The sequence below is a fragment of the Ovis aries genome, chromosome 22 (assembly GCF_016772045.2).
Source record: "Ovis aries strain OAR_USU_Benz2616 breed Rambouillet chromosome 22, ARS-UI_Ramb_v3.0, whole genome shotgun sequence".
NCBI lineage: Eukaryota > Metazoa > Chordata > Mammalia > Artiodactyla > Bovidae > Ovis > Ovis aries.
Window position 1 is genome coordinate 9,220,532 of NC_056075.1, and position 17,603 is coordinate 9,238,134.

The 17,603-nt window shown below is 39.7% G+C and overlaps 1 long non-coding RNA gene across 1 annotated transcript in view; it reads left to right on the plus strand.

Moving 5' to 3' along the window:
• LOC105604214 (uncharacterized) overlaps window positions 1-14,242 on the plus strand; it is a 35,212-nt gene extending 20,970 nt beyond the window's left edge. Inside the window, exon 4 of the long non-coding RNA XR_009598093.1 lies at window positions 12,835-14,242. This is a non-coding gene — a long non-coding RNA (uncharacterized LOC105604214). The remainder of the gene's footprint in view (window positions 1-12,834) is intronic.
• Window positions 14,243-17,603: the final 3,361 nt, after the last annotated feature.

Here is a 17,603-nt window from a genome sequence, read left to right on the forward strand (position 1 = left end):
TCTGTTAATGTTCCCTTTGGGAAACAAAATGGAAATAGTGATTAAGGTCCTTGCTGATAATGTTCCACACCAAAGTATAGAAAGAAAGGTTTATATAATGTGACATGGTAACCAAATATATGGATGATATTATTATCTGAGGATTATACTATATCCCGCTGATAAGTTACATTTGTATGTTTAAGTATATATTTGAAACCATGTGCAGTCTTTTAGTCACTGAGTTTATAAATACTTAACAGAGTGTCTATCTGATACATAAAAAAAAAACTAGGCTAGGCATTGTGAGAAGTACAGAGATTTACACCTTTGTATAAAGAATTGTTTTTTTAACCTACAAGAAACTCCAGCGGGAAGTGGGACTAGCCATATTGAATCAAAGACTGAGGCGTAGTTAGGAGTTGACAGGGCTTAAACTGGAGAGACTAGAGGTATACTATACCTTCTGACAGCTGTCAAATGAGGCTGACTCTTGAGAAGCCCGTGTGACTTTGCTCTTCGTATAGTTCAACTGGGCCTGTCTTCTAGAAGACATTTTTCAGGAAGCTATTCTAGTCCATGGAGGAGGTGACATCTCCTGAACCTGGCCCCCACAGAGAATTTTGAATGGGAGGAAAAGGAGATTGTATGTATTCTTGCTTATGTCATAATGTTGGACACGTGACTTAAGAATGTGGCAGGTCAGTGTGACTGGATCATTTCATTACCGCACTTCAGAGTGACTCAGAGGCAAATGCAGCTTATTTAAACTCTTAACTGAAGCACTGGTATGATGTAAGATTATAGCAATAAGAGATATAAAATGACTACTTATTGGGGATATCCTGAAGGACAGGGGGAATCCTTATTTTCTTATCAATTCTCATCTTGCAGTTGTTGATAGTAATTCATCATTCGTTTGGCATCATTCATTATAAAGTTTACCGTATCTCAAATAACAGGCAAGGTGTCAGAGGTAGCAACAAGGAGAATACAACCAAATAACGTATAGGATCTGCACTCACTAATAGTGATCACTTATATAGCGTTTAGGACTTCCCTGGTGGCTCAGACGGTAAAGCGTCTGTCTACAATGCGGGAGACCTGGGTTCGATCCCTGGGTCGGGAAGATTCCCTGGAGAAGGCAATGGCAACCCACTCCAGTACTCTTGCCTGGAAAATCCCATGGACAGCGGAGCTTGGTGCAGGCCACTGTCCATGGGGTCGCAAAGAGCCGAGCGCGACGGAGCGACTTCACTTTCGCTTTCACTTCATATAGTGCTTACTATGCGCCAGACTTGCTCTAGGTAATATATGTACATGCTGCTATCCTCACCTAATTCTCGTAACAACCCTGTGAAGTAGGTACTGTTTTTCTTTTAAAAAATAATTTATTTCTGGCTGGGCTGGGTCTTCATTGCTGCATGGGCGTTTCTCTAGTTGTGACGGGTGAGGACTGCTCTTCACTGCAGTGCCAGGGCTTCTCTTGTAGTGGAGCACAGGATTTAGGGCATGTGGGCTTCCGTAGTTGTGACTGTACTGTGCTTGCCCCATCGTGTCTGACTCTTTGCAACCCCATACACTGTAGCCCACCAGGCTCCTCTGTCCATGGGGATTCTCCAGGCAAGAATACTGGAGTGGGTTGCCATGCCCTCCTCCAGGGGATCTTCCTGACCCGGGGATTGAACCCGCGTCGCTTATGTCTCCTGCACTGGCAATCGAGTTCTTTACCATTAGCGCCACCTGGGAAGCCCAAGTGTAATTGCGGCACTTGGGCTCAATAGCTGTGGTTCCCAGGCTCTAGAGCACAGCCTCAGTAGTTACAGCCCACGGGCTCGGTTGTTCCGCAGCATGTGCGCTCTTCCTGGATCAGCGCTCAAACCCGTGTCTCCTGCATTGGCGGGTGAGCCACCAGGGAGGCCCTGAGGTAGGTACTGTTATTATCCCCATTTTACAGATGAGGACATGGGAATATGAGAGATTATGTAGCTCTCTGAAGATCCCACAGCTGTTAAGTGGCAGGGCAATATTTGAGACAGTCTGGCTCCAGAAAGACAGTACTTACAGAAAGACACTGGCTCCAGAAACGGTGCTTTTAGCCTCCATGCTAACTAACCTCTCAAGGAATTTATAATCTCAGTATACAGAGTTCAGTACCTCCCCTTTCAGGGTAAGACAGTGAGGAATGGTGTATAGGGAAGCAAAACTGACTCAGATTATGTGTTTCCTGTTAACTAATACCAAGGGTGTTTGACTCAAGAAATGTTTTGTAGTTTGTGCTCCTGAGAGAATGGAGTAATAAGGGAGTATTAAATGCAGCAGAATGTTGGATATGTTTACCAGTGGATATCCATTCAGTTTCATTTTATGGCCACAGCTACAATCCTGCATCTTCCTTTCCTATATGCATTATGAGGATTAATGATTACAGTCAATCTGATAACATTTTCTTTTCCCCCTGTCTGTTTCCTTTGGTAGAGGTACTTGTATGAAGGCTGCTTTACTATGGAGGTGTGGTTCTATATGGGCATACCTGGGGAACGATGGGGTGGGTCTGCTGAGAGAGTACTTACAGAATACCAGAAACCTTAGGGAGAAAATTCCTGGGCGTTGAGAATTGCAGAAATGATAATAAGGCTTCAGTTATTTCAGGAGAGGGATGATTTCAGTACTTGTGATACAGAAACAATATAAGGTCAACTGATAAGAAAACCATGAGATATATTTCAGTAGATCATACCTGTAGACCATTTAATGGCAATATGTAGTCAATAAATATAGCCAGGAGAAATATCAATAGTCTCAGATATGCAGATGACACCACCCTTATGGAAAAAGCAAAGAAGAACTAAAGAACCTCTTGATGAAAGTGAAAGAGGAGAGTGAAAAAGTTGGCTTAAAACTCAACATTCAGAAAACTAAGATCATGGCACCTGGTCCCATCACTTCATGGGAAATAGATGGGGAAACAGTGGAAACAGTGACAGACTTTATTTTGGGGGGCCCCAAAGTCACTGCAGATGGTGACTGCAGCCATGAAATTAAAAGACGCTTGCTCCTTAGAAGAAAAGTTATGACCAACCTAGACAGCATATTAAGAAGCAGAGACATTACTTTGCCAACAAAGGTCCATTTAGTCAAGGCTATAGTTTTCCCAGTCATGTATGGATGTGAGAGTTGGACTATAAAGAAAGCTGAGTGCCGGAGAATTGATGCTTTTGAACTGTGGTGTTGGAGAAGACTCTTGAGAGTCCCTTAGACTTCAAGGAGATCCAACCAGTCCATCCTAAAGGAAATCAGTCCTGAATATTCATTGGAAGGACTGATGTTGAAGCTGAAACTCCAATACTTTGGCTACCTGATATGGAGAACTGACTCACTGGAAAAGACCCTGATGCTGGGGAAAGATTGAAGGCGGGAGGAGAAGGGGACAACAGAGGATGAGATAGTTGGATGGCATCACCGACTCAATGGACATGAGTTTGAGTAAACTCCTGGAGTTGGTGATGGACAGGGAGGCCTGGCATGCTGCATTCCATGGGGTCTCAAAGAGTCGGACACAACTGAGTGACTGAGCTGAACTGAACTGAATCAATAAATACTAATTTTTATTTATATCACAGTGCTCACCCCAGGCTGTCTTTATAGAAACGTATTTGCAGAGACCTAGAAGAGAAAATGTAAAGATGCCAGGGAGCTTCTTAAGACCTTTTGTTGTTGTTCAGCCACTCAGCTGTGTCCGACTCTCTGTATCTGTGTAGCCCCATGGACCTCTCTGTCCGTGGAATTTTCTAGGCAAGAGTATTGGAGCGAGTTGCCATTTCCTACTCCAGGGAATCTTCTGGACCCAGGGATTGAACCTGCATCTCCTGCACTCTCCTGCACTGGCCAGCAGATTCCTTACCATTAGTGCCATCTGGAAAGCCCTTTTAGGAGCGTGTGTGTGCTAAGTTGCTTCAGTTGTGTCTGACTCTTTGCGAACCTATGGACCACCAGGCCCCTTTGTTCATGGGATTCTCCAGTTACATATACCGTTTATTGACCCTATACATTTCTAATTGTTAGTAACAAATTGTCAGTAATAATAGAATATTGGTAGTTATTATTATTACTCTTATTATGTCCGCATTTTATGTTATCAGTAATTTTACCTTGGGGTAGTGAGAAAATAGCATTTAACTTGCAAAATATTCAAATATTTTAGTAGATTTCTCTAAAAAGAAAGAGAGGGATGGATACTTATATATAGACAAGGAACTTAATTGTCACTCCTGGGTCTTACGGGTTTTGCTTTCCTACAGAAATGAACTCTTGAACTATGGTTTTCTTATCATAGAATTAATGTCTTGCTAAGAGGTGCTTTCTGCTTATCTCACCTTTGGATTTTTGCTAGACCACTAATATTTCTTCTTTCTGTCCTTCCTAAATAAATAAATACCTTACTTCCTCTTTCCAGGCAAGTAAAAATTTCAAAAAGATGATGAAATTTTTTTCTTTCTAATTGGTTCTTTGGCCATTTTAATCTCCCCTCCACTCCCAACAATGGAGAAGGAAATGGCAGCCCACTCCAGGATTCTTGCCTGGAGAATCCCATGGACAGAGGAGCCTGGTGGGCTACAGTCCATGGGGTCGCAAGAGTCAGGACACGACTTAGTGACTAAATCACCACCACTCCCAGCAAGGACTAGTCATTAAAATGCCTCAGACAAGTGTGGAGCCTTCATGATCATAACTGTGATATGATCATGTTACACACCCATTCAAAGTTCTCTGCCTCAGGGCCAAGGTTTGGGTGATATCACATAGCCTGTGGACTTCCTTCTTCCTGGAATGGTTTCACTATTGTGAGGATAGGAGGATGAGCCTACAGTAATTCTGAGGATCAGATTTACCTAGGGTCAGGTAAATCTTGAGATATTTCCATATAGATAAGCTTATCTAATTTATTCCTTTTAGTGTATAAGATTCTATCATCTGAAAATATCACATTTTACTTATCTATATCGATGGATATTTATTTCAGATCTTCCTAACTTTTTTCTGTTTCAAATAATATTGAAATGAAAATCTCTATATGTTTTCTTATGCACATATATGAAAATTATTATAGAGTAAGGAATCTTTATTTTGTTAGCTTATCCCATAAACGATTTGGACAAACTTTTCTTTCTTAGAACTGGAATGAAACTTTTCATCTTCAGTTTACGTAGTTACAAAGGAAATAATTTGTAATGTAAACATTAACATTTAAAAGCAGAATTCTTACGTGTATCCAATGGAATAGAAATGCCATAGGGATTTGATATACTCATCATTGTCCATCAAAGCATTAACAACGTGAACAAGCTCTCCTCTTGTAGTGGGAAAGGTTTCATCACTTCTTTTTCTCTTTGCACATGAATTTTCTTTCCACTTCTGCCGCAGATTTTTATCTGAATGTAATATACATTGTGTGTAAATATATTAATTGTCAGTCTGTCATACTTCTCTGTAGCAAATTTTATACATAAAGTTAAACTAAATTATGTTGAATTTCTTTGACCATAATACTCTTAAGTGTTAAAAATTATCTTGAATTATTATCAATTCTTTTTAGTTCATAATTCATCAATTACATATTTTTTAATGTTATAATTGTTAAACATAAAAAATAAGTCAGTGGGGCTTTAAAAATTAGTTTATATATCATAAATTAATTTTACTTACCAGAAGGATACAGGTTCACACATTGGTTTATTTCTTTTTTTATACTTTTATTTACTCACTTATTTTTGGCTGTGCTGGGTCTTCTTTGCCGTGAGGGTTGCTCTCCAGCTTTGGAGAGTACACCGTGTTGCCGCATAGTAGCAACTATGTGGATTTACTCACTCTGAATCATGTGGGATCTTCCTGGATCAGGGATTGAACCCATGTCTCCTGCATTGGCAGGTAGATTCTTTACCCCGAGACAAAGATTGAAGGCAGGAGGAGAATGGGATGACAGAGGATAAGATGGTTGGATGGCATCACCGACTCTATGGACATGAGTTTGAGCAAACTCTGGGAGTTGGTGATGGACAGAAAAGCCTGGCGTGTTGCAGTCCATGGAGTCACAAAGAGTCGGACTCAACTGAGTGACTGAACTGACTAATCAGGGAAACCCCACATCGGTTTATTTCTAGTGTTTGCTTTTATATAATTAACACTGAGAAATATTGTTCGCATAAGTATGTGACTGGAAGGAATTGTTTTAGTGATGTCACATTTATTGGAAAGCTTTCCAAGTTATATGCCACTGATCACTTAGTGATCTTATTTTTAGTGATGTATCAGTGGACAGTATAAATAGGTCTTCCTTCAATTTGCTAGAAAACAAGTAATGTTAAATAATCTAATTTTTAAAAGGGTTTGTTACCCAGTAAAATTGTTTAGCTCTCAATACCAATATCATTATTTTAGAATATCTTTTTTAGCTCCTTGCAGTTTTTTACACTTGGAGCAAAACACCATTTTAGCATTTTAGTAGACATGCCTTTTTCTTTTCAAGTGGGAGAAAGGGCTAATGTGAAAAGAGGGGTCAGGCTAGGAACTACAAGGCTGCTTGGCTACACTGGTTCTCAGGTAGATCAGATTTAGAAGGAAGTATATATAAAAGTTAAAGATCTGGAATTGAGCTCCTTAAAACTATCTGGGATTCTCCAGGCGAGGATACTGGAGTGGGTAGCTATTCCCTTTTCCAGGGGAATCTTCCCAACCCAGGTCTCCCACGTTACAGGCAGATTCTTTACCATCTGAGCCACCAGAGAAGCCCAAGAATACTGGAGTGGGTAGCCTATCCCTTCTCCAGTGGATCTTCCTAACCCAGGAATTGAGCCGGGGTTTCCTGCATTGCAGGTGGATTCTTTACCAGCTGAGCTACAAGGGAAGCCCATATATAAAAGTTAAAGATCTGGAACTGATCTCCTTAGAACTATCTGAGGGTCTCAGTTCTCCAGTTTCTTTGGATTGTACCCAGAAGTGAAATGACTGCTGTTGGAGTCTTCTACGCTGTATGACTTTCACCAAACTCAAGCCACTGAGGACATTGCCGTGTCTCTTAAGGACTTGGGAAAAGTCCCTCCAAAGTTCCCTACATATGAGTCATACTATTCTAATTTGGGGAAAATCCCATGTTCAATTTATTTAAATAACTGGTGACCAAAGTATAGTAACCAGGGTTCTATGAGACACTTTATTTCTATAATTTGCTTTGTAACTACCTCTGGAAGTATTTTTATTCATGATTTTCTTTCTTTAAAGGGCATCCTTGCTGATGCTGCTGCTAAGTCGCTTCAGTCATGTCCGACTCTGGGCGAACCCATAGACGGCAGCCCACCAGGCTCCCCCGTCCCTGGGATTCTCCAGGCAAGAACACTGGAGTGGGATCCTTAGTCTATGTTAATAGGATGTGTACAAAGACAGCACTATAGTTAGTATGCATTCTGTGCCCTGAAGCAGAAATGTTTTTAAGACTCCTCTTACCCTTTGTTTACTGCAAAATAGAGATATCTACTAGAGGAGGTTATTAGACATATTTTGTGCAGTTTGGGAGAACAAGAAGTTGGGATTGCTTGATCTAGCTTCCAATAGCAAACCCAGGACAAGTAAACTACCAAAGTAGCTTACTCTTTGGGCAAAATTTTTCTGGTTTACGAATTCCTAGATGTAGGTGAAAAGGACCGTACATTTCAAAAATAGAATAATGGCCATTCTCAGGCAGGAACCACTTTAATTCTACTTTAAAGACTGGGAAGATTTAATGTGCTAAATTCTATTCATGAGAAAAAGTTGACCAGTTAATAGGACAAATGTCTCAACATTATAAAATAAACAGAATATGAAATACAGACAATCTTATTTTACAGTTACAAGTTATTGTAAAAATCATTATAAAGACTGTAATAAAATATAGTCAGCAAGTCCACAGGAACACATTAATAATAATACATATCTCAGTTAAACGTTCCTTTGTGCTTGCTTCTCAGGTAATACAGGAAAAAGGTGGTCTCTTGAACTCTAGCAGCCAATGGCCTGGTCATGCACCTTGGGAGACATCCAACACAAAGATACTATGTCCAGGAAAATTTCAGATAAGACTTAGGGCTCAGAGCTAGGTAAATGGGAGTTTTGTTTTTCTCAGAACATAGAATGTTTCTATCCATTAACTTTCTCTCGGTTTCTCAACTCCATGAAATTTATGTTAAGGATTTGAAAGATTCCCAAATTAACTTATAAGTACCATGACTTTTGCTTACAGACCTCCTTTTCCTGTAGAGTTTCCTGAAATTTAAAACCTGCACATTCTTTAAAAAAATGCCACACATTCAAGTACAGTTAATTAGCAAAAATTCACAAAAAGAGTATTGATCATCTTTGTATTTAGGAAAGATAATATTTTCCATCTAAGTTAGGGCTGACAACATTAGACTTTTCTGCGGTATTCTCTCTGAAGTTCTGCAAAATAAAAAAAATCTAAATCACATTGAGTATCTTTAGAACTTATTAATCCTAAGAAATTGTTGATTAAAAAAAAAAATAACTGGGTAAGATCCAGAACTGCTTCATCATTAAATGAAACAATGGAATTTATCAGTGGCCTACCATTGAACCACTAAGGTTAGGTCTTAAAAAATTAAGTATAAACTGAAGATTCTACATTCATGTGGTTGAAAAATACAAAAGCATGAAATAACAGCATCACATACAGTGTGGATTGGGGGTCTTGGAGCTGTGTCACTTGGCAGTCCTGTAATGTCACCTTCCCACTTGGTCTCCTAGTTCTGTCAGTTTTTTGCACATTAATAAAGAGAATCTTGGAAGATGGAGGCTGAGGTGGGGGGAATGGGCTAGGAAGAAAGAGAATGGCAAGAAAGAGGGCAGGAGGAGAGAATAGAAGGGTGGTGGAAAGGGTCTGTGCAGGCTGCTATAGCAAAATGCTATAGAAACAACAGAAATTTGTTTCTCAGTTTTGAAGGCTGAATGTCCAAGATCAGAGTACCCACATGATCAGGTCTGTGCCTATCAAGGGCCTGCTTCATAAATGCTGTCTTTAGGATGTGACCTCACCTGGCATGGCAGAGGGGAAGGGAGCTCTATCAGACCTCTTTTCTAAGGGCACTAATCTCATTCAAGAGGGCCCTGCTTTTGTGGTCTCATCACCTCCCAAAGTCCCTGCCTCCTAATACCCTCACCATGGGGTTGGGTTTCAATATAAAAATTTAGAGAAGACACATTAAGACCATAGCAAAGAGAAAGACTGAGTCTTTATACAAAGGATAAGCACCTTTCTCCCAGCCCTCTTTTGCAGTTGTCCTTTGTGTGTATATTTGTATATGAATAGAAAAGGAAGAGAAAAAAAAAAAAGTCTCAGGAAGGGTTGTGTTGAGCCACTGAGGATTTTTAGCTTTGTACAGGTATTATATGAATAAACTTCTTTGTATTGTTTTTTACTCTCAGATCACTTTTATCTTGTCTCAACCAAGTATATTTATTATCTTTTAAAAATTATATATTTATTTTTTGGCTGTGCTGGGTCTTCATTGCTTTGCATTTTTTACTCTAGTTTCCATGAGCGGGAGCTATTCCCATAGTTGCTGTGTGCGGGCTTCTCATTGAGGTGGTCTCTCTTGTTGAAGAGCACAGGCTCTCAGGTGTGCAGGTTTTAGTAGCTGAAGCACATGGGCTCAGTAGTGGTTCCCAGGCTCCATAGCACAGGCTCAGTGGTTGTGGCGCTCGGGCTTGGTTGCTCCATGGCACTCGGGATCTTCCCAGACTGGGGATCAAACCTGTGTCTCTTGCACTGACAGGCAGATTCTTCATCACTGAGCCAACAAGGAATCCCTGTTTAATTATTTTGAGACTTAGGTTTTTAGGAAAAAATTCAGAGCTAATAGGCATAAATGTTCAATAAAGAAAGGGAAGCAGGAATGCGGTCCTCTACCATCCTCACAGTAGGGACAAACTGACCTTTCTCCACCACAGATTGGCCTGATGAAATCCCAAACTAAACTTTCTCTTGACACTGACCAGCTCAGACCACAAATAGACTCGTTAATAAAATTTTGACCTCTATAGGAGATGTGGCCTCTAACCATGTCCGGCACCATTTTCATTAACTCCAGCTCTTCACCAGGTGGCAGTGTTTCCCTCTGTTACCGGAAGCTTTTGGTGTTTCCTTCCTTTCAAAATCATGGTCCCTTTTCTTTTTCTCACTCCACTTACAACAGTTTCCTCATTTCCATCTTTGTTTGGAAGATATTTAGCCAACGATCTTAGGAACTGAGGAGGAAAACAAAGCTGTAACGTGTAGCAGTTCATGTTTTCATGGCTGGTCTTTAAGGTTCTAATTCTCATGGTCAGATTTCAGGACACTTTAGGGCAGAGAGTGAGCATCAGTCACCATCTTTCTTTATTCCAAACTCTATGTACTGTTTCTGATGAGTCTTCTTGTTGCCCTCATTCTCCCCTGTCTAAGCTTGAAAATACCATTCAACGCCTTCTCCAGTGAAATTTCTAGTAACGCAAGTCTCTAAAAGTGAGGTTTTCTTCCCATCTTTATTATTCACTAATAGGATATCAAGAAATTTCCCAAACTCCAATCCAGGATCCTTGATTGAGTAGCTATGTACCCTGGGCATGCAAACTCCCTGGGCTTCAGTTTTTCATCTGTAAAGTGGGATTGGTGAACTAAGGGATCTTTGAGATTCCTTGGATCATCGTCTGCCACTGCTTTGAGTGGTGGTATTGCTGTGGTACCAGATGATTATTTCCGGAGCATCCTTTCTTTGGGCGGCAAGTCATTAGATAGTACAAACAGTGAAGACTAGCTCTTGTAGAGATGGTTGCTCTAGGGAGAGAGGGTACTCGGAGTGAGATACACCTGTCTATTATATAGCATCTCCCACTAGACCGCATTTATAGCAGGTATTCTCATGTATTTCTGTTGTGCAGCAGCCATCAAACAGACCCATAGGCTTAAATGCTGGAAATTCGTTTGTGAGCTCATTTATTTAAAAATGAAATTAGAGTTGAGCTCTTTACCTTGGTTTATTTGATATTCTTTTGATGATAGGAATTTATTTTTAGTCTTAATTCTATTTGATGAAATGTATTATTTCAGAATGATAAATGATTGCTGTAAAGAACCCTCAAACTACACAAAAAGCAAAAAATGAAAAGAGAAACTCCTTTCCCTCTGAAGCCCTCCGTCCCCATCCTAACCTCAGAAATAACTGTTGTCTTCTCTCTGGTTTATTCTTCTGTATATCAATATTTTTGATGTATTTATGTAAACATATATGTATACATGTATTATCCCTTTTGTTTTATTTTACTGAATTTTAATGAATGCTTTTGTGAAATATATTGATCCTAGAGTAGATTTATGCATGTGAAATAGATGAGTGAGCAAATGAAAAGATTACATGGTTAAGGCACAAAATAGCTAACAAACTGAAAACATTCAGTTGCTAATCAAATTGTCAGCTGATGGTGGTGATTCTTAAATGATAAGATTCTAGGCAGAATTGACCATGGAAAATTGTCTGTTTTGAAGACTCATTTATATGGAAGAGAGCAAGGCTCATTGTGGTAGATGACCATCAATAATTCTTCCATCTCCCTGCAAGCTTGCTATGAGGAGGTAGAGTTTTTTCCCCCTCTTGAATCTTGATGGGCCTGTTAGTTGCTTTGGTCAATGGAATGAGGCAAAAATGATGCCACTACAGTTCTGGGCCTAGACCTGACAACTTTAGTTTTCACTCTCTTGGAAAATAATCACCATGTAAAATGTATTCTCTTAGCAACTTTGAAATCCTGTTTTCCTTTTTAGATTCTACATATAAGTGAGTCATACAGTTTGTCTTTCTCTGTCTGACTTATTTCACTCAACATAATGCCCTCAAGGTCCATTCCTGTTACTGCCAGTGGTAAAATTTCATTCTTTTTATGGCTGAATAGTATTCCACTCTGTGTGTGTATGTGTATTTAAATACATCTATTACACCTTCTTCATCCATTCATTCACCAACAAACATTTAGATTGTTTCCATATCTTGACTTTGAAGTAATACCTGCTGCTGCTGCTGCTAAGTCACTTCAGTAGTATCTGACTCTGTGCGACCCCATAGACAGCAGCCCACCAGGCTCCCCATCCCTGGGATTCTCCAGGCAAGAACACTGGAGTGGGTTGCCATTTCTTTCTCCAATGCATGAAAGTGAAAAGTGAAAGTGAAGTTGCTCAGTCGTGTCTGACTCTTCGTGACCCCATGGACTGCAGCCTATCAGGCTCCTCTGTTCATGGGATTTTCCAGGCAAGAGTACTGGAGTGGGTTGCCATTGCCTTCTCCGGAAGTAATATCTAGGGGTGCATATATCCTTTCAAATTAGTGTTTTGGCTTTCTTTGGCTTTGCTCAGCATGGTTAATGATACTGAGCATCTTTTCATGTGCCTGTTGCCATCTGTATGTCTTCTTTGGAAAAATGTTCTGACCATTTTTTAAAATTGAATATATTTTTTTGCTATTGAGTTGTATAAATTCTTTATATACAATATTTTTATATTAACCTTTTATCAGATATATGATTCCCAAATATTTTCTCCCATTCTGTAGGTTGACTCTTCATTTTGTTGATGACTTCCTTTGATGTTCTTTCCTTTTTAGTTTGATATAGTCCTGCTTGTTCATTTTTGCTTTTGTTGCCTTTGCTTTTAGAGTTAGATGCAAAAAAATTGCCAAGACCAATGTCAAGGAGCTTACCATCTACATTTTCTTCTAGAATTTTTATTGTTTTAGGTTTTACAAGTTTTTAATTCATTTCAAGTTAATTTTTGTATAGGTGAAACTCCAATACTTTGGCCACCTCATTCGAAGAGTTGACTCATTGGAAAAGACTCTGATGCTGGGAGGGATTGGGGGCAGGAGGAGAAGGGGACGACAGAGGATGAGATGGCTGGATGGCATCAACAACTCGATGGACATGGGTTTGGGTGAACTCCGGAAGTTGGTGATGGACAGGGAGGCCTGGTGTGCTGCGGTTCATGGGGTTGTGGAGAGTCGCACACGACCGAGCGACTGAACTGAACGGAACTGAGGATGGTAGTCTAGTTTCAGTTTTTTGCATGTGACTGTCCAGTTTTCCCAACAACGTTTGTTGAAGAGCTTGTCCTTTTCCCATTGTATATTTTTACCTCTTTTGCAGTAAGTTAATTGACCACATACGCATATCTGTGTGTGGGCTCTACACTCTGTTCCATTGGTCTGTGTGTATGTTTTTATGCCAATACCATACTGTTTTGATTACTATAACTTTGTAAGGTATCTTGAAATGATGACTGCAGCTTTGTTCTTCTTTCTCAGATTGCTTCGCTATTTAGGGTATTTTGTGGTTCCATACAATTTTTAGGATTATATATTCTATTTCTGTGAAAAATGCCTTTGGAATTTTGATAGAAATTTCATTGAATCTGTAGATTGTTTTGGGTAGTATGGACATTTAAACAATATTAATTCTTCTAATCCAAGAGCACAGATTATCTTTTCATTTGTGCCTTCTTTGGTTTCTTTCATCAGTGTTTTACAGTTTTCAGTGTACAGGTATTTTACCTCTTTATTTATTACATTTTTTTCCTAATTATTTTATTCTTTTCAATGCAATTATAAATGGAGTTGTTTTCTTAATTTCTTTTTCTGATAGTTCATTGTTAGTGTAAGAAATGTAACTGATTTTCATATGTTGATTTTATATCTTGCAACTTTACTGAATTTATTTTTTGGTTGCAGCTTTTGGTTTTCTATGTATAATCTTATGTCATTTGCAAATAGTGACAGTTTAATTCTTTCTTTTTAATTTGAATGCCTTTTCATTCTCTTGCTTGTATAAATGCTTTGGCTAGGACTTCCAATACTGTGTTGAATAAAAGTGATGAAAGTGAGCATCCTTTTCTAGTTCCTGCTCTTAGAAGAAAATCTTTCAGTTTTTTTTGCTGTTAAGTACGGTTAGCTGTGGGCTTATCATACATGGCCTTTATTATGTTGATGTATGTTCCCATTTTACAAACTTTGTGTGTGTTTTTTTTAACCATAAGTGGATACTGAATTTTGTCAAATGCTTTTACTGCATGAATTGAGATGATTATATGACTTTTATCCTTCATTGTGTTAATGTGGTATATCATGTTAATTGTAGATGTTTACCATCCTTGCATTCCTGGCATAAATCCTGCTTGATCATAGTGTATGATCCCTTTAATGTATTGTTGAATTTGTTTGCTAATGTTTTGTTGAGAGCTCTCAATAGAAGCTATAAGAGTAGTGAGGAAATTGCTATTAGAGGCTGGCTAAGTGGTGTTATGTAGTGGAAAACGTTTGGCAACATTTGCACTTGTGTGCAGTGAAACACAGAGAATGTACCTAATGAACTCATAGACTTGGCAAAGGAGATTTTCAATGTGAATGTTTAAAGTGTCAGTTGGCTTCTTTTACTGATATATGATGTTTCGCAGGAGAGAAACGTGTTTCTTTAAAAAAAAAAAAAAGAATTATTCAGTTTTTAAGCAGATTGTAGAAGAAATACACAGGGCCTAGGAGACTCTTTACAGTCAGCAAAAGGTCTCAATTAAGAAATGGCCTCAGGGACTGCCTATAAAATATGACCTCAAGGAAAAGATTTAATCAAAACTCTGTTAAGACCGCTAAAAAATGTAATACCTGCTTGAAAGATCCTCACATCTAGACAGAATGGGCTTCTAAGAATCTTAAGGGTGGTCCAACCACAGCCACCTAGACAAGGCCCAATGTAGAGAGAAGTTTGTTTTTGAAAAAACTGTAGATGTTACTTTGTGGTCAAGGAGTGAACTCCAATTAGAATCATAGAAAACCTACACAGTTTTAAAGAGAATTTCATTGGTAAAAGCACCAGAAGCTTGGATCAAACAGGCAGGAGACAGTTCAAAATGGAAACAAAAAAAAAGCCTCTTGGTCTCCAACTTTCTATGGGCAAGAAGCAGGCTGAGGGAACGATTCAACTGTAAAGGCAGACAGTTTCTCATGAAAAAGGAAGATTGACTCAGAGGTCAACTAGACCCCAGAGCAGGGAGCCAAGAACAGTGGATTAGGAAACTACCCCAGGGAGAAAAACCAGGTCCTAGTGGAGAACTAGATCCTCGGAGTCAGGATGACAGTACCTGGCTGACTTTCAGAACTGCTACAGGTCGGTGACTGCTGTGTGCTTTCCATTTCCCCCCTTTTGAACAGAAGTGTCTATTGCACTTACCCTGTCCCTGGTTCAGCACTGTATGCCATATATCTTGTCTTTTTAGTTCCTGGGTCTCCTGATGAAGAGGAGCAGCATCTGAAATGCCTCATTTCCATCTGGGTCTGGTATATTATTACTAGATCCTAGACCTTAGAGCCAGTGCTATACAGAATGATAATCTGGGGGGAGGAAGTAAGTGTCTTTTGCATGTCTGTGTGTGGGCGTGCATGTGTGAACTGTTGGGGCCAAAGGATGGATTATGGTAGAGTGTTTCCAAATACAACTGCCCATAACTCCAACCACCCCAGACACTCCTTCTACTAAGAAGTGGAGACTCCTCTCCCTTTGGATCTGGGCTGGCCATGTGACTCGCTTTGGCCAAGAGAATACAATCAAAGTGATATTCTGGGTCTTCTGAACCATGGCTTTGAGAGGCCTTGAAGCCTCTGCTTTCTTCTGCCTGAGATTCAGTCGCTGTGCAGAGATGCTTGGGCTGGACCTCAGAATGATGAGCAATCACATGAAGAGAAGGGGCCGGGGGGTGGGCAGACATTTTAGGTGCTCCAGCTGAGGTGCCAGACGTGTGGGGAATGTCAGAGACATTCCAGCTCTAGCCAGACTCATAGCTGGACGTAACCACGTCTGACCCAGCTGATATCAAGGGGGAGCTGAAAAACTGTCTGGCTATGACCTTCCCAAATTGCAAAATTGTGAGGAAACAAATGGTGGTGGTTCTTTTAAGTCACCAAGTTTATGGTGGTTTGTTATGCAGCAATAGATAGTTGAAACAGTTATCAAATGTTAGGATGTTTTCTACAGCTTTAACTTTACTCCTAGACTGTAAAGGGGTTGCAACAATGTCAGACAAAGAAGCCAAGTTTTCAACGAGACTAAATCCCATAAAGGCTGGACCCTATATACCATAGTCATTGTGGTGTCCACAGAGCTTAGCACAATTAGTACTGGCACAGAAAAGACTTCCACATATTTGTTGATTGAATTATTAAACGACTGAATGGAGTTAAGACCCTATAGTTCAAATAGAGTTTTAACCCTGCATTTTCTCTTTCAAAAAGGTTTTCTGTTACTTTATTATCAGAAAAAGTGATACCTCAGAAGCCAGAAGGATGTTCTGAAGGGAAAGATTTGTAGGAGTGAGGTAATAGTTAACTTTGACTCCTTCTCAGTGTCCCTCCTATACTTAGACAAATGAGGGCTACTCTCTGAAGCACTTGGTAAATGCCCAAATATCTACTGGTAACATAAAAGCTATTATCTTTTTCTATTACTGGAAGAGCTGAAAGACAAAAATGTGTTCCATAGGGCTAGTGTTAGTATTAAGGGCACCAAAATGGAATGTCGCATAGCCGGTGTCAGATAAAGAGACTAAAACAGTCAAAGCTGTCTTGTGATGTTATGTCTTTCCTTTCAATCACTCTCTAGTCCAAATCACAATTTCTAAATGTTACTTGTTCACAGTGAGTGCCTAGTCTCCCCTATAGTTCTCCAAGAAGCACCCAGCCCAACCCTTATTTCTCTGAGAGTGATAATTTCATACAGCTCCTCTCTCTACTGAGATGTGAAAGAGACACGAGTGCCATCTGAAATAGTTCCAGAAGACTGGGGCATGAAGAACTTGTAGAGAGAGTGGAGAATTTTCTTTTAGGATGTGGTTGCTTGTATGATTCATACTGATACCTTCTGGAGAAATGTGGTAAGCAAAATATCTTTTTTAAAACAATAGGAATATTTGTAATTAGGATAAATGAAATAAGGGAAAAGTCTTCAGACCGTTGGAAGAATGGGATGGTTTAAATGAAAATCTATAATTATTGTATATGTTTTAGTCTTGTATTAGTTAGAAAACAGAGAAGGCGATGGCACCCCACTCCAGTACTCTTGCCTGGAAAAATCCCATGGATGGAGGAGCCTGGTAGGCTGCGGTCCATGGGGTTGCTAAGAGTCAGACACGACTGAGCGACTTCACTTTCAGTTTTCACTTTTATGCATTGGAGAAGGAAATGGTAACCCACTCCAGTGTTCTTGCCTGGAGAATCCCAGGGATGGGGGAGCCTGGTGGGCTGCCATCTCTGGGGTAGCACAGAGTTGGACACGACTGAAGTGACTTAGCAGCAGCAGCAGCAGCAGCAGCAGCAGCAGTTAGAAAACAGTGGTTAAGCAGATAAAAATAGAGAAGATTGCTTAAAAATTAAAGCCATTGATTTAGATCTCTATTTGAAAGGTCATTGTGTGGGAGATGAGAAAGGCACTATAGCAATCAGTGTTCTACAAAAGACATTTTAGCAGTAGGACCTACAAAGAGCACATCAACTATTTATATCATCCCCATC